This window comes from Phacochoerus africanus, chromosome 16, assembly GCF_016906955.1.
Source record: "Phacochoerus africanus isolate WHEZ1 chromosome 16, ROS_Pafr_v1, whole genome shotgun sequence".
NCBI classification, from domain to species: Eukaryota; Metazoa; Chordata; class Mammalia; order Artiodactyla; family Suidae; genus Phacochoerus; species Phacochoerus africanus.
The window spans coordinates 45,963,371-45,981,423 of NC_062559.1; the positions used below are offsets into that span (position 1 = coordinate 45,963,371).

The 18,053-nt window shown below is 43.4% G+C and overlaps 1 long non-coding RNA gene across 3 annotated transcripts in view; it reads right to left on the reverse strand.

Moving 5' to 3' along the window:
- The window catches only part of LOC125117612 (uncharacterized), a 150,736-nt gene that overhangs the window by 124,072 nt on the left and 8,611 nt on the right, over positions 1 to 18,053 (reverse strand). For all 3 annotated transcript variants that reach the window (XR_007132664.1, XR_007132662.1, XR_007132663.1), the window contains exon 3: positions 14,885 to 14,935. This is a non-coding gene — a long non-coding RNA (uncharacterized LOC125117612). The remainder of the gene's footprint in view (positions 1 to 14,884; positions 14,936 to 18,053) is intronic.

Consider the following 18,053-nt stretch of genomic DNA (forward strand, 5'->3'; position numbering starts at 1 on the left):
ATATCTTCCCTCATCACTTTGCCACACAAACTACGGTACCCTGAGGATGGGCCAGTGGCAACAATTATTTCTCTTCTTGTCTAGCCAAATGCCAATAACCACAGCATCAACTTCAGGGAGGCTACCTTAGGTCAAGATTTGGGATGTTTTGGTTTAAAAGTTCCTTCTCACATTTTTTCTTCCATTAGCCAAGACGTCATCCAAATTCCATGCTACCCGAGAAAAAATGCTTTTCTCTTGCTGCTTAACAGCTGAATCCTGATGAAGTATAATTACAGTCAAAATCTTCATTGAGGGAACTACGAATGTGGGGTATGAATGGCAGGGTGGCCAATCTCTCATCAGTCACGAAGCTGCCCTTACTCCTGGCCCACAGAGAGGGCACTCACAGGTTAACGGCTAATGTGAGGCACGGGGTTCAGAGCAACAGTTCACATTCCAGATCCCACATTTACCAACCACAACATGGGCAAGTTACTTAACCTCTCTGTGCCTCAGTTTCTTTACCTGAAGATGAAGACGACAGCACGTGCTTCTCAGAGTAACTGTAAAGATGGAACGAGTCCCTGTGTTTGGAGCATTCAGAACCAGGCCTGGCGCATCGTGAGCACTACGTTAGGGTCTGCGGCCCTCGTCATGTCACCACCACCACCATCCGTGGATTCCACTTAGCCACTCCGTCTCTTTCCTCTTCACTCAGATATTCGAGAGCATCTAAGTCGGCCCACCGTTGATTTAAATTCTCGAGCTCCTTCTTAGACTTTGTGGTTGGGGGGTGTAGCTTGGACAGCCACTACGGTCTTGGCATGATGAACGAGGTGAAGATGCTCACGCCCTAGGAGCTAACACTTCTGGTCTGAGGTACATATGATGGGGAAATGCTTAGACCTGTGCACCCAGAGACTAGGCTGGATTCGAATATTCATGGAAACATGGTTTGTAAGAACAAGAAGAGGGAGACATTCAGATGGCCAGCAACAAGAGAATGATAAATAAGCCTCAGAGTATTCATACAACAGAATAACAAAGAGTTGTCTGAGTAAATGTGTTACATGCATCTTCAGTGTACTGGGCATGCTTCTGCAGGTGGTTCTCTTTAGGGACGTGCAGTAGGTCTGGTCAGGAAGGCACTCTGCCTCTGTTGACATTTTTCTTTGTTCTTAATAGAAGAATGCAACATTTCGCCAAAATGACATGGATACCTGCCCTCACAGGCATCACTCACTGTACCTATTGCTTCACAGGCAGGAGCCAGGTTTGCGTTCCCTGTTTGGCAGAGAAGAAATGGAGGCGCAAAACAAGCGCAGTCCTACCACCCAGCTGTTACGTGGCTCTGCTTCCTTCAGGCAGCTTCTGTTCTGTGTACCCCCGGAGGTGCCTCTCCTGCATTATGTTTGCCTTTATAAACCATCCGCAAGTTCTTTTGAAGGCTGAAGAGCTATAAATCTTAAATTTGAAAAAACAATGAGGCAATGGCACTTCTGGGATTAAAACCCAACTCTCCTGATTATAGGTTCCGTAAATGAACATCCTCTAAATGGACTGAAATCCATACCTGGTGTTCATTATGCACCACATGCAAGCTGAGAGATGGGAGAGAGGAGGAAACCGCTGGAAGCTGGGGCCATACACGCACCTCAATAACAGCACAAGTCCTGGACAAAACCCACCGACCCTGCCACGGGCCACTCCCTGCAGCCACCCAGGCCTCCTCTTTGCACCCTGTGTCTGCTTCTAAGAGTTGGGGTGGGGAAGAAAGAGAGGAAGGAAAGGAAGCAATTTTTCTTCTTAATAGGTTTGCTCTTCTTGCTCTGGGTAGAATCAATGCGAGTGGGGCTGAACACACGCCTAAGGTCCCCTCCCCTCCCCACCGCTTTCTGCCGTTGTAAATAATTCAGACAAAATAAAATAATCACGTGCTGCTAATTACCACCACCCCCTCCCCCCGACGAGCGATTACTGCAGGGCTGTCCTCCTGGAGGTGGCAGCGGCTGGTAACAGTGCCCAGCCTGGTAGCAAGTTGTGGCATCTGAAGGTGAGGGTAGGAGGGCCGTTGGTTGTTCCTCCTGAGCAGGACAATGAACTGACATGCTGCGCTTCCCTGGAAATGGCCGGCGTTCAGATAAGGGGCCTGGAAGCAGCACAAATTCAAACCAGCTGCTCTAAAACAAATTCTCCGTATTTTTCACTCGAATTTCCATCTTTATGCATGAGAGCAAAGCTTCTATGAGAGGCACCCGTTCCCCATCAAGGAAAAGCACGCCTGTTTTCCTAGCTTTAGCTCTTCAGGGAATTTTTATTTAGTGGGCTTTTTCTTCATGCAAACACCTTGCCCCTTGTGTGGGCCTCATTAACAAGAACCTTTAGGAGAGGAGGAAGCAGTTGGTTTGCTTCAGAACACAGATAACAGTCCAGGCAGCAAGGACACCAGTTACAACCATGAGAATATTCTCAACCCCAGAGAACAAAGTGGTGGCAACTGACTGAAAAGAGGGGAAGGGGTCTCCCAACAGACCTGTGTGTGGGAGCCGCCGGGGGGAAGGGCTGTGAGGTGCGAGGAGTCTCATTTGGATTCTAACCATTCCCCGGGAAATCTTTGCTTAATAACAGCTCTTTAAAAAAGGATTCTCTGCAGACTCCGTCATCTTCATGGAGAATTTAAAAAGCTGTAAACGATAATTTTGAAAACAGCATAGACGAAGCTGTTATGATCCCAGCTTTGTTACTGATACTCAGCATGTGGCCTCTGACTGAAAAGCTGGACGAAGGAGACTGGACGCACAAACGGGCGGACCAAACCCTGGCTTTTCCATCTTGCTCTTCTTCATTCTTCTGGGCTCCAAAGGACGGCAGTGGAGGGGGAAGTGGCCTCCAAAGCCTACAGCTTCCCCAGGCTGCCCCGACCCAGTGGGAGGAGAAGTTGAGCCCTTCTCTCTGATGCTTTCTCAGGGCCAAGGGTGACAGAGGCAGCGAGACTCTCCCTCTGACCTGTCAGTCCTGCAGGCACTGGGCACACGGGGCGACGCACACTTCAACAAGTTCATTTTAAATAAAGTTTAATACTCACTTCCTTAGTCACGCTGGTACATTTCAAGTGCTCACTGGCCACACGTGGCTCGTGGCTGCCGTACTGGACACTCCCATCGTCTTAGACGGTCCCACCGGACAAGGCTGCCCCCATGTCAGCCCACTGCAGAAGAAAGGCAGTCCTGCTGACCAGCTGGGGAGACGTCCAAAAGGGAAGAAACAGGATTTCCAACCCACGTCACTTTCGCATTTAGTGCAACTGTTTATATATAAATTAGTATTGGGGTTCCTGTTGTGGCTCAGCGGGTTACAAACCCGACTAGTACCCTTGAGGATGCAGGTTCGATCCCTGGCCTCACTCAGTGCGTTAAGGATCCAGCACTGCCGTGAGCTGTGGCACAGGTCACAGATAATGGATCCCACATTGAGGTGGCTGTGGCGGAGGCGGCAGCTGCAGCTCCAATTGGACTCCTGGCCTGGGAACCTCCATATGCCGCAGGTGGGGCCCTAAAATGCGAAAAATAAAATAAAATAAATAAATAAATAAATATATCCACGGGAAACGGTGCAATACCCGGTGCTTTAAAAATCCTATTTCTACTTTCATGAGTCTTAAGATACAAGGGCAGGACCTTTTCAAGTGCTTAGTAAATGTATCCCTCAATTTGGTTAACGTCCTCTTCCACTGGATGTTTTTGGAGAGAAGAAAAAGCATATTCTGGATGAAATTATTTTCCATATTCTAAAAAGAGTAGTTATTGCAGTAATAATACGAACATTTTGCATTAAAATATTACAAAATACATTATGTGGAATAAGTTCCAAGATGTCGGCATTTGATGGAAAGCTAAAGAAGTGGTTCCCATCACCCTCTGTTCCACCTGAGCCAGGACCAGGTGTTGTCTCCCACCTTCTATAGGAACCAGGCACTGTGGCTGGCTCTGGAGGGCGCAAACGACGAAGACAGAAGACGCCAACCTCACTATCAACCCAGGAAATGGGAAGCACAACAGGACGTCCTGGAAGGGCTTTCAGCAGGCGAGGGGTGTGAACCTTAACGCTGCGTGTAAACTGACCGGAGGTACCTCAAGACAGGTGATTCTGACTCCATATTTTAAAATGGCATATTTAACTAATGCAAGTATTAGCCTACTGGAAAATACTGGTGTGTTTTACTTTAAGATAGCACACAATACGGAATATTGACTTACTGCACTTCCTATTACTATCACTAGGGGGAAAAGAGGCATTCATGTTTCTTATTTACACTCTGAACAAGAACAAAATTTTCAAAAGATTTCCTCTGACATCTAGAATGTTACACACTTGCTTCCAACGTTAGTCATCTTTTCTAAGGAACTCTGATAGCTGATGTGACCTGTGTTCACCTTGACTTTCCACCTCAGTATCGCAGACATTAATTCACCCCTTCTTTATTCCTTTGTTCACGCACACGATTTTTTTTCCTTTCAGCAAAGACATACCAAGCATGTGTAAGGCAGTGAGCTCGGTGCTACGGTGGATTCAAAGATGCATCAGAGCCTCTCCAACTAGCAGGCTAGATAAGACACTGGAGCATTTGTTCATTTGGTCATTTTTCCCAAGCAGAATTTACAGGGAGGATTGCCATGTGCCAGGCTCTATACTAGGATCTGATAAACCTTCTTTGAGGGTTTTGAAGTTGTAAAGGAGAGAGAAACAAGCAGCTACGCTAAGGAAGGTGGTGCATGATGATCCCCTTAGGGAAGCACAAGGGAAGAGAGTGCTTGGGGCTTAGAAGAAGGGAGCCACTTCCTGCTGGAAAGCCACTTCCTGCAAGAGGTGGCTTTTGAGCTGGATCTTAGAGCTGCAGGTGTGTAAACTCAGGAAGACAGAGAAAAAGGGGGACTGCACTTGGAGAATCCTGGGTATCCCAGGTTAGCTGGATGAGTAAAGGGAAGTGGATGGAGGGAGGCTGGAAAGGTGGGTCACAGAGGTAACAGAGGACCTAAATGTTGAGGGGGCCAGAATCTTAACTACCCTTGTAGCATCCCAGTTAAGAGTGAAATGCAGGGAGTTCCCTCCACGGCTCAGCAGTTAACGAACCTGCCTAGGATCCATGAGGATACATGTTCAATCCCTGGCCTCGCTCAGTGGGTTAAGGATCCGGCATTGCCATGAACTGTGGTGCAGGTCACAGACACACCTCGGATCCTGAGTTGCTGAGGCTGTGGTGGACTGGCGGCTATAGCTCCGATTGGACCCCTAGCCTGGTAACCTCCATATGCCACAGGTGCAGCCCTAAAGGGACAAAAAAAAAAAAAAAGAGTGGAATGCAGACTCCAGCACCTGCCTTTATTAATGAAGCGTGGTCACTTTATCCATACTTGTAAATACCTAAGAGCCTCTGTCTATTACATCCACTCCGTGATTGGTGCTCCACGTTAGGGGAAATAATTATGTCATCAGTTATAAAGCCAGGCGGCCACCCACACCAGAACCCACTTACATTCCAACTTAGTTCTCCTTTCCTTAAATGTTTACCTGATAGTCCAATTCATCTTCAGAGTGATAGATCTTTTACAGAAGCCCCAGGGAAGTGAAGGTAAGGATTCATGCTCATGAGCAGAGATTTGTAGCGTGGGTGCTGGGAAGAACCCTGGACTTAAAACCAGAAGACAATTCAGGCCTGGCTCTGTCATTTAGCAGCTAGTGACACTGGGCAAAGCATATACATGCTCTGACCTTGACTTCTTATCTTCCTATAAAATGGAAGGAGATAAATGGGGGCTGCCCTCACTCAGCTACAAAACACTGGGAAAAGAGAAGCTATTACTACATTTAGATAACAGTTTGGAATGGTTAGTATTGATTCATCATCTGCCAAAAATAAATCTGGAATAACTTTTTCTTTGTAAATAATGGCCTCTTCCTCATCAAAGTACTGATTTTCTTTCTCACCTAAAGCTGGTATATTCCTTCAAAAATATCTTATGTCCACATTGAGATTCTTCTTCTTTTTTTTTTTTTTTGATTCTCATTCTTAGCTTTCTTTTTTTTTTTTTTTTTGGCTACTTGCAGAATGTAGAAGTTCCCAGCCCAGGCCAGGGATCAAACCCCATGCCACAGCAGTGACAACACTGGATCCCTATCCTGCTGAGCCACCATGGAACTCCTCCTTCATAGCTTTTGTTTGGGATTTAATTTAGGAAAAAACAAAATATTTATTTTGTGATTTAAATTTTGAAACTGATCATGAATATTTTGAATTCCTACTATGCGCTTAAATTCACATTTCTGGCCAGAGAAGATACAGAAGCAGTATTGGGCATGGGGCTCAGACTACAAAGACATTACAATTTAACTAGTTACTTAAGATCATTTATGTTACATTATGTATGTGGTTAGAAAAACAAAACAAACGAATAACCGGTCAAATTATGGTTGAGACAAGTGCTTCAGAGCACAGGATAACAGAACTCACCAAAACAGAAGCAGCAGGGCAAGTCTGATCCTGAATCTCACTCAGATTCAGAACCCTCAGTGGATTCTGCAGGATCTGAGTGAGAGACAGGCGAGAGGGGCGCCCCGGGCACTGAGAAGGCAAGGGGATGGGTACAAAGTGATGTGACTCATTGAGAAAGTGGACAAGTCAAGTGGACAGAAAACGCTGGAAAAACAAAGCAAATAAGATTGGGCCGGATTATGAAAAATTCAGAAGCTTGGCTCCTTTGAGCAAATGACATGATCATTTAAACTTCTTAAGGTCACTGGTAACTCACTGCAATGCGTGGAAGATAAGTAAGTAAGATACCCTTTCTGCTTTAGACACTGGTTGTCTGGGACAGAGGACTAAGGCTCCCAACAAAAAACTATTTGCATCCACTGATCTGGGGGAGGCCAAGGAACCTCCTGGAGAAAACCAAACAAGCAAGTCAATAAACGACATATTTTTATTAACTGTTGATCAGGCAATTTTGTACATGTTTTGGGAGGAGAGGACCTCAGAGGCCAAGTTGTAGGGAAGGATGAAGAGATAAAGAGAGGGGTGGGAACTCACTATACAGGATATGCGGTGGGGTCTGGCAGGGCAAGGTAATCTGCGAAGAAGGCCCAAGAGCCAGAGAGGGTAGTGATCCTGGAAACTGGTCCCCGGCGCCACCGGACCCAGCTAACCTGATGGTGTGTGCAGACCCGTGGAGGAACTGAGAGAGGGGCCTCATAACATTCCTTTAATACCATGGGTCATATCACTGGGGGCAGGCCAACCTTTCAGTTGCCTTTCTTCCCTCTGCACTTAGGCAAGGGAAGAGGCAGCACAACGCAGGCCAGAGGGAGCCATGTGGTGGAGATAGCAATGGTCAGAAGTATTATAATTGATCAGATATATTATGAAAATATGTATTTTATCCCCCAAAACTTTAAGAGTGTACTTCTCTACTTCTTGACTTTGGGCATAGCCAAGGGAATTGCTCTGACCAAGAGGATATTAGATGGGACGCAGGCTGAGGCTTAAAATGTGCTCATGGGGTGGGGCTTTCCCCTCTGTGCTTCTGCCATCATCTTGAGGAAACTATGTCCCCAGTTAGGCCCTTGGTCCAAAAGTCAGAACAAACCCAGACACACAAGATGACGCAGAGCCAGCCCACAGATCCGTGAGAATAAACGACAAAATATAATCCACACAAACTGGAAATTCAAGTCACACAGAATGCAGGATCAAACATTCCACATACTGGGGCTGTCCCTGCCTGCCTCGGTGATTGCACCCACTGATAGCACAGTAACCTGACTCTGTTATTCCCAATAAGAAACTGTAAAGAAGGGCCTACGCAAAAGCATTACTTTACTTTTTTTCCATTGAAAGCAATGGTACATTCCAGCTTTGGCCAAAATAACGCACAACTATGAACAAAAGCTAAAACTGGCCCAGACATCAAGCTGGATTCTCCAGTGGAAGTTTCTGGAGCTCAGGCAAATTTGTTTTTCCTTTCAGTGCATCATTCCTTTTTTTTTTTTTTTTTTTTTAATGGCCACATTCATGGCATATGAAAGTTCCCAGGCAGTTGTGGACCCACACGGCAGCTGCAGCAATGCCAGATCCTTTAACCCACTGCACAATGCCTGGGATGGAACCCGCGCCTCCGCAGTGACCTGAGCTGCTGCAGTTGGAAACCTAACCCACTTCACCACAGCAGGAACGCCATCATTCCTTTCTTTATATAACTTTTTTTTTTTTTGGAATAATTTTAGACTTACAGAAAAGCTGCCAAAATAGTACAGACAGTTCCTATATTCCCTTTTCCTATATTCCCTTCTCCCAGCTTCCCTTAGTGTTAACATTTATTTGGATTTCACCAGTTTTTCTACTAATGTCCTCTTTCTGTCCTAGCATCCAACCCAGAATCCCACCGTGTTCTGTATCCTCAGTCCCTTCAAATTCACGACAGTTCCAGTCTTCCTGAGCATTCACGTCATTGACACTCTCGAAGATCGCTGGTTATTTTTCAGAATGGGTTTGTCTGATGTCTTTTCATAGTTGGGGGGGGGGGTTATGCATTTTTAGGAAGAATACCACGAGGTTGCGTCCTTCTCAGTGCCTCGTTGGGATAGAGGTCGGGGGGAACCGCCTCATTACCGTGATGTTAGCCTTGACCTAAGGCTAAGCTTACGGGGGTATCCGCTAGGTTTCACCACTGGAAAGTCACTGTGTCTCCTTTGACACTAATAAATATCTTGAGAAAGATACTTTGCGACTGTACAAATATCCCATTTTGCCTCAAACCTTGGCCTGCTGATTTGAGTATCTAACAGTGGATGCTTGCAACAAGTATGACTGTGGCATTTGCCAAATGGTAGCTCACACCTGAACCTAGAGGGAAGCAGCTAATGAACCATCCCTTGTCTTCTCAACCTCAACTTATCCAATAATGAGATTTGAACTAAGTGTACAAAGGGGTAAGAAAGGTCCAGTTCCTGAAACGAAGGCATCTCAGTCACAATTTCTGGGCTCCTTTGCAGAGTCAAGTGAACAGCAGTTGACTGATCCTGCTCAGAAGGCAAAGAGAACAACCAGGGAGCACACTCGGCTCCCATGCTAATCGAGGTGAATAAAGCCATGACATGGAATAGAAAACCACGGACTCTGTTTAACACACCCAGGGGCTCAACTTATTCTGTCAGCTACCTTGTTTTTTCCATTTGTAATTAGAGTCACAAAGAAATGACCTCCCCGCCTGCTACCCCACCAGCAGGGCCCCAGACAACATCCTCATTTTCAATAATTCTTCCCCTTTATCTCACTCTGCCTGATGCCTAATAAGCTGATTGCTATTTACTTTGGACCAACAGCTAATCTGTTAATGATTGATTTTAAATTTTTACAGTCATTTGTCTCTGGCAGGACCTGAGACTGCAAAAGGCAGTCTTTTCCTACCTGATGAATTGGCTTTTTCTTTAAAAGAAAAAAGAAAAAGAAGAAAAATAAAAATAAAGATTGAAATCAAAAGTCTTCACAGTTGCATTCTGCTGACAAACAACTGATATTCAATGAGAAATTTCAACGCAAAAAAAAAAGAAAGAAATGGTAACTCCTCCTCTAAAATTCATCTGCTTTTGAAATTGTCAGCAAATAATAAAAGTGACCATTTTCCTAATGGTGGCATGGAGTATAAAGACCCACTTCCATATGAAGTAAATTGTAATTGTACTATAAATTTACAGAGTCTAAAATTCTAAATTAACAAAATTGATGCTCATTGCCCAACTGGGATGGGATATCTAAGCTAATGCATTTACTCTCTTTTAAAATGATCTAAATTGCATGCCAGACTATATGTATATTTTTTGCAGGATATATGCAGAAAAGTAGATTTTGCTTTCCATTTAAGAAAAAAAAAAAAAGTCTGTTGATCAGACAATGGGTAGTTTAATTGGTATCACACAGCAGCGCTCTGCAATTTAATCACTGTTTCTAAAAATGGAAGCGTGGATAACTACTGTGTTCAGAAAAGTAGAGGGAACACCAGCCATGAGATTGCTGGGTACATTTATGAACACCGCTTCTTCCACAACGTTAAGCTTGCCTCAGAGATGCCATCTCTAATTTGTAAATGAGTACAACCCCCAGGGCTAGCATTCCCATCAAATATTTATTAAAACGCACCCCAAGACCTCTCATCTCCAAATGGAATTAAACTCATCCAAGTGTCTCTGAAAGATGTGAGTGATTTAAAATGTAAACCAGCACTTCCACGAAGTGAAAAGGAAGGACACTGGTATAAAGTGGTGTTTGGGTACCTATAAGTGGTGGCAGATCTTCCTGGAGAGCCAGCGTTATAAATTAGCGGGTTAGACATTTTGCAGAGCCTCTAAACGGAAAGGCTCAACTGTTTGAAGGATAAAAGCCTTAATCTTATTAATATTTTAGATGCTGCAAGACAGTGAGGCTCCATCGGCTGTCAGCACTACCTGAGAAAGAACCGAGGCAGCTGGGGGGACAGAAACCGCGGCCTCCCAAATGGTCTACTGACCTTCCTGCGAGGCAGATATCATGTGACAGCGACTGCCTATCTCAGCAGACACGCTGCAAACAGGAGAAAGTGTTAAAAATAACCAGGTAGACAGTGATGAATTGACATACTGAAAAATCGAACGCTTCAGTAATCAGCCTAAGGATCTGATATCAACAACATTTTTCAGTTTTGTCCAAATTCATTGAAAGGTGTACTTTAGCAAGTTCACTTCTCATTGGTAAGACCTTTCATCTTTATGCTGCTTTTCTGATTGGATTCGGTGTCATCATCGGTTTGGGTGGCTCTGGGCACAGGAAGGAGACAGACCGCTCACTTGTGAGAGGAGGAGGATGGGGATGAGCACAAATACAAACGGCTTTCAAGCCAACATTAATTAAAAAACTATTAAATATCCATCAAAATGGTTATTCAGGAAGAATTATTAAAGCCATGGTATATGAAAATGCAGCAGGTACTGTGTTCTAACAGCACAGTAAACCTGAAATATTGACATATTGCCCTCTATTTTGCAGTAGGAAGCTACTATAATGATAATTCTAATTACAGAGCTCTAACTAATGTCTACATGGCTTCATATAACTTCATTAAATCTCTCGAATATTTATATTATCCAAAGACAATCTCTATCCATTAGAATAAAGAAATCCTTCAAAATAACTTTTAAAAATGCTAGTGATATGCTTTTCTTTTTATGAGACACATAAGTCATATAATTTACTTCAAGGTTTATTCATTTCTGTAGCAGTAGTCCAAAAATTCTTTAATTCTGCAACACTTCTTGTCCCTGGTACAGATATATGTAACCAGGCTGTCAGCTGAGGTCACTCCCGCCTTTGAGATTTAAATAAAAACACTCAAGTCTCCAACTTTCATCCGGTGGAAAGTCCAAGATTCTCCCCTAGATTTCTGAGAATTCCTGAGAGTTCATATTCTCACAGACACTTCTCTCTCCCCAGTGACTTCCATGGGATGAATTCTTAATTTCACCATCTCTCATCTCTTACGGCTGCCCCAAGCCACCCTACACTCTGAAGGTAACCCTTTTACTTGATTTCTGCAAGAGCACAATTCCAATAAAGTATTTGTGTGGAGGAGACTTTCTTTTTCCTCAAAAGAAAAGACAAATACCGTATGATATCACTTACCTCTGGAATCCAATATACAGTGCACATGAACCTATCTACAGAAAAGAAACAAATTCCTGGACATGGAGAACAGACTTGTGGTTGCTGCGTGGGAGGGAGTGGGATGCACTGCGAGTTTGGGTTAGTAGATGTAAACTCTTGCATTTGGAGTAGAGAAGCAGAGGGCCTACTGCATACCACAGGGAACCATACTAATCACTTGTGATGGAACATGATGGAGGACACTGCGGAAAAAAAGAATACATAGGAATGTGTAGGTGGATGTTCTGTCACTTTGCTGTACAGCAGAAATTGACAGAACATTGTAAGTCAACTATATTTTTTAAATGTTAAAAAAAAGTCTCTCATCAGGTTCCATCACTTGCCGCCATCTTGCCTTCCCCCTTATTTCATCCCTCTCCTCTCTTCTTTCTCCTCTGCTTTCCCCCATTCCCAAATTCCAGGAAACTTCTACCAAGCAATTTGCTATCTCTTTAGCCTAGCTCCAGGCTGTCCAGACTATCTCCTGGGGGCCTTATCTTCATAGCCAAACACGCTTCCATTAAGGTGGTAGACAGTCTCCTCCCTTAAAAGGAATTCCTGGCTAGCTCTTAAAATAACAGCTTTTTCCTCCAAGCCACTCATATATTACAAGAGAATCTGACTCATTCCTGCAAATGTTCAGGAAAAGAGACACAAAGGACAACTAATTTTGTGATAAGCACCATAGGAAAGCATGAAAGGTCTACAGCGGACAGGAAGATAAGATCAGAATTTGGGGGCACTATAACTTGGGAGGCAAGAGCTTGAGCGTACCCTGCTTCCAGATTCACCCAGGAAAGGGTCAATAAAAGGATCAATTCACAGAGAGCCAGAGAGCCATGCTAAGCTGGAAATGAGCCTTCATTCCCATGTTTTCCCAAGACCCTGAGCTCCTGGCTTTTCCCAGAGAGTTTGGTGTAGAAGCACCAAAAATGGTGTTGTGTGTGACTGATTTCCTACTGCAGACTAAGCCAGAACCTAAAACGAGACAATTTCTGCTGCATGGATGGGTAGAACGAATTCCAGGAACTGACCAGAAGTCAATCCTTTCCTTTTACTCCCAGCTTGAATACAGGAGATAAAGCATCTCTCTACTGCCCATAAGCTTCAAGCCAGTCAAATGTATGAGGAGATAACTCAACAACGTGTGACTCACATACCCACACTAGATCAACAACCTGAGCAGAGTGTTAAAGTCTCAGATCCAAGAACACAAATAGAGGATGACTCAATTCATTAGCAAATTCAGATGCATCCTAACCTCTTTTAAGATAATTCAAGCTGGAGAATTTTACTTGAACATGTCCAAATAGGTTTCCAGTCAATGCATTTTTTTTCTGGCTCTCATAGCAAAGAAATGATGGTTTCTAAACAGATAACAAAAACTAAGTCAACTAGTCACTTATTTAGGTTTAGGTTCAACCGTAAATAAGAATTTTCATCTTAGTGGATTGCTGGGACTATAGATTCAGTGTCTACTAGGTTTAACTCAGTAGGAGGCAAAGGTGAATGCCCATCAGTATACACTGCATAGGAAAGCATGAAAATGTGTTGCAATACATAGAAACATTCACCCAGCTATGATGTGGCTGCTCTATCAAAGCCATACTCCTGCACTGAGGGTCCTGGAAAGAAAGTGACTTGTAATTCATCAAACATTGTCCTTTACACGGTAATACAAATGACTCAGTCTGGGCTGAGTTCGTATATTTGATGTATGCTAATAAATAGCAAACATTTTCATCCTTACTGTAAGCCAGGCACTATTATAGGAACTTTACATAGGCTAATTCATGTCTTCATCACAGCAACATTACAGGCGAGGTATTACGTTTCCCATTTTACAGACGCAGAAAACAAGCCATGGAGAGTATAACTACCTAAAGTCCCACAGGTAACAAGCAGGCACACTAGGATTTGAACACCAGGAAGCCTGGCTGCCTTCTATGGCTTCCACTAAATGGGGGCCCACCACTGACCCTTAGCAACATCACAGTAGCAGCACCAGAAATAAGAGCTGGCTTCCTGTGGTCTGATGACCAGTAAGTACCTGAGATCTGAGGACACAAGAAAACCCCACAAATCCAATCTAACTGCAGGAGGGCAATGGCCGAATTAAGAGAATTTGCATTACAAACTATTTCAGAATATACTGGTTTGGTTAATTCCAAATACATCTTGTGCCTTTAACCACAAGTCATTAAATGTGTCAAGTCTAAGTTTCAAAGACCTGCTTAAATAGACAAATATTAAGAGGCTGTATATTCCAGAGAAATAATTTAACACATTCCCTATACTCCTACTTGGACTATTCATTTTCTTTGCGAACCATTTCTCCCTTGAAAATACCAGAGTAAATACTAGCCTGGCCAAGTGAGCTAGTGCATGCTTTGAATTAATGGAGGATGCATTAGTGAGATTATACTGCCACAATAACAGTGGGTCTGCATCTCTAAACTAATCTAAGAGGAACTGCAACACTGCCAAATGTATCCTGCTCCCTTCATCTTGCATTTAAGCACCCCCTTTGTCATAGCCACTGGCAGTCCTAAACATATTTGTACCTGAATCAGGCAGCTGGGTAGGCCATGTTCTTCCAACTCCCAACATGCAATTCTCTCTTCACTTATTAGCTCCAGCCCTTCATTTGCATATGACATAAACACTTACTTGCACATGCACTTTAATTAATTTTAGCCTTTTTTTTTTTTTTTTTTTAACTCTAAAGGGTAAGTCTATGCTACACAGCTGGCTGCCCTCTGTCTGGTCTTCCTTTTAGGCAGAAGCCAGAATCTGTTCGGGTACCTACCCCTCCCACACAGAACTCAGGATTAACCTAACTAATCTCCAGCGACTGGTTTTGGTAAGTGCATGTGAGCAAATGTCAGCTGATGGGTTTCCAGCAAAAGGCAGCCGAAGGATTTGAGCTTCTGTATGAAAAGCTATACAAGGATGAGAGAGGCTCTTCCATGTCTGTTGGCTATTGCTATGTCTAGATGTGATGTCCGGAACAGCAGCAGCCATTTGCACCTATAAAATCAGCTAGGCTGAAAAGCACAGAGCAGAAAGATGAGAAGGACCTGGGCCAGGCATACGTAGGTGAGCCATCAAATTAACTAACCACAGAATTTCGCTTCTTCCAAACTTCTAGCTGTAGGATTTATGAGGTGTCCTTACCAGGTTAGCAAGTTGACTCAAGGTTTTCTGTTGCTCGATGCTGAAAGTACCCTAAAAGAAACAGCAGGAAATGTGACTCTAATTCAATTTAATTAATTTGTTCAACATATATTGAGCATCCACTATCCCCAGGCATTATTCTCCATCTTGAACATAGAGCAATAAATAAAATAGACAAATCTGTGCCCTTATGAACATATGTTCTAGTGAGAATTCACTTTGTGTGATGCCTTCTATGCTCAGCACAGCCCAAAATGGAAGAAAAAAGGCATCTAATATTGGAAGGCTGGGAGGAAAGTTGCACTTGTTATGCATCAGAACACTTTTTAAAGGCCATCTCATTCAGCACCACAGCTGCAAGGTGAGCTTAGTGTTATGGCCCCAATTTACAGATGAGCATGTCGGGGTTCATCATATGTGACAGAGCCACGATAAGAATCCAGATCTTCAACACCAATTCTGATACTCTTTCAGCTCTCCTGCTACATCAAGCCTTCAGGGTGTCTTGGGTCAACAGGAGCAGCAGAACTAGAGACACACCAGATCCTGGTGTCCGGCAGATGGACACATCACGGATGCATGTCACTACCTGGTACCAACACAGGCTATTGTGTGCACTGCAAGGACTGTAAACAGGACAAGGCAGTAAAATCAGAACAATCCTGAACAGATGGATGTCTGGCAACTGTGAGATAAACACTCAGAGTTTTGATGGGTTGGTGACAGTGCAGGAAGGAACGGAGATGAGAGCTCCAAAGGGTCTGTGATTTCCTGGCCTGTCAGCTGTGATCCAGGCTGCCCTGTAAGGGAAGTGGCCCCACCCTCTGTAGAAGATAAACACAAACAGTTCTGCGATCACAGATAGGCTGACAAAAGGGAGGGGTGTGGGAGGAGGAGTGCGGCTTCATTTGAGGGCCATGTGTTTTGCTATAATAATGCACAAAGGAATCTTTCCAGAATTTTCTGCCTGGGGCGCTAGTTAGTGACATAATGATGGAGGCTTCCATTTATTGAGCATTTGACATATGCCAGGCAGTGTACTAAGTCTTTTCTCTGTAGGACCATATTACAGAGTTAATTCTATTACTATTCTTGTTCTTACAGATGAGGAAACCAGAGCATAAAGTGGTTTAGTCCTTTGTCAAAAGTCTCAGAAAGTAAGGAGCAGAACAGGGATTTGAACCAAGTCTGTTTTTTAACCACCAGTCCACACTCCCCTCTATGAGGGTTTATGGAACTTCAAGGCCCTCTGTGCTTGTATTCTCCACTCTGTCCTAGACAGTGAGTGCTTCTCAGCCCATCTCAAGGTAAGGACTGGTTTGTTGGCTTGTTTTGTCTTGTCCAATCTGCCATGGGCCAAATGTCAAGTTCTGCTATACCTGTGGAGCTCCACTACATATGACGCATAACTCAACCCACACTATATCCTACAAGACCATCCTCTGACTACCTCCTGATGGCGCGGCAATGTTAAATCACCGTGGAGGTTTTAATTCTTAACACTTCCTCTCAGCTGCCATATTGTCTCATTGTGGAGCAACAGCAGATAGTTCAGGACAGGCACTGGTCCACAGCACTGATCCAGGACACTTAATCTGCAGCCCCTAGTCCTCAAAAGGCCAGACGGTCACTTAACAGTGATGAGTGTTCGTATCCGGAACATCTCAGAGAGGAAAGCCCTCTCATCTGGATTTAAAGACCCAAATAAAAAAGGGGAAAAAAATAATGAAATAAAAGGAAGCAGAAACATTTATAAAAAGGTAGCTCACAGACCTAAACGCATATTATAAGCTGATAAGATGTAGTTATCTAATAGTAGAACAGAAAAATAATTCTGGTGAAGCCATTCAGTAGAACCGTATACAGCCATTGGAGAGGTAGATACAATGTTAAATAGAAAAGATTAACACGCAAAATTGTATATAGAATATGATCCCATCTCCAGCACATCAAAATCTGCTATCAAGAAAGGACTTTATAAAATATCTTGTCCTTAATTGTTATTTGGTAGATTATTTTAGCTAGTGACTAGTATTATTTTTTCCTTTAGCATATGGAAAGATAAGTTGTAGCTCCTTAACTTAAGAAATGTTATAAACTCATACTCACTAAGGAGTAAATGACTGATAACTCCTAATATTTCCTAGGGAGCATTTGCCTTTTAGTGGGAGACATGGTTAGCTGACAAAAATTAACTGTCACATTTCAATCAGGCAAGAGATGCGACTGGTGCAACAAGCTTGGTCCCAGCTCTTCTCCTTTCAGATGGAAAAGAATAAGTGCCCTGGGGGACACCAACAAACCATGAAACCAAAAATATAGATGGCTGCCTTGCTCACCCACTTTAGGAGGTATATATATGAAGAGAATGTTGAACCATTTAGGATTTAAAACTTACCTACCTCCCAAAAGAATTTGAAAATACTGATGAAATTTTTTTGGTTTTTTGGGGTTTTTTGTTTGTTTGTTTTTTTGCTATTTTAGGGCTGCACCTGCAGCATATGGAGGTTCCCAGGCTAGGGCTTGAATTGGAGCTGTAGCCTCCAGCCTACGCCACAGCACACGGCAATGCTGGGTCCTTAACCCACTGAGCATCTGAGACCAGAGAGAGAACCCAAATCCCCATGGATCCTAGTCGGGTTCTTTAACCACTGAGACACCAAGGGAATTCCCTGAAAATACTGATGAAATTTTAAATTAAAAAAAAAAAAAAGAACCAAATACAAACAGTTTACAGTATCTAAAAGACAGATATAAGGACATGACTATAGTGGAGCAATGAATTCATTTACATTTTCCTTCCAGGACACAGCATTATTTTTTAATCAACAAAAATTTTCTGATGGTATCGCCCCAAAGCACTTCCCCCAGCAGGTGTTCAAAATGAACAAGTTTAATCAAAGGGGATCAACTTCAAGGTTTGACTATTTCTTCCTAAGGAAACTTGTGGAAATCAACACATAAATTGTGAAGTATTTGTTAAATTCCAAAGCAGATTCTCACCACGGCTGCATTTTTCCGCCAAGCCATCTAAAGCATGTCAGGCCTGAGGTACATCAGGTGCATTATGTGCTATCACTGCATAATGTATTTAGAACTCAAAAGACTCTCTTTCCCCTCACCTCACCATCACATCATCCACGTAGGTCAAATCTGGTGTCAAGCAAAT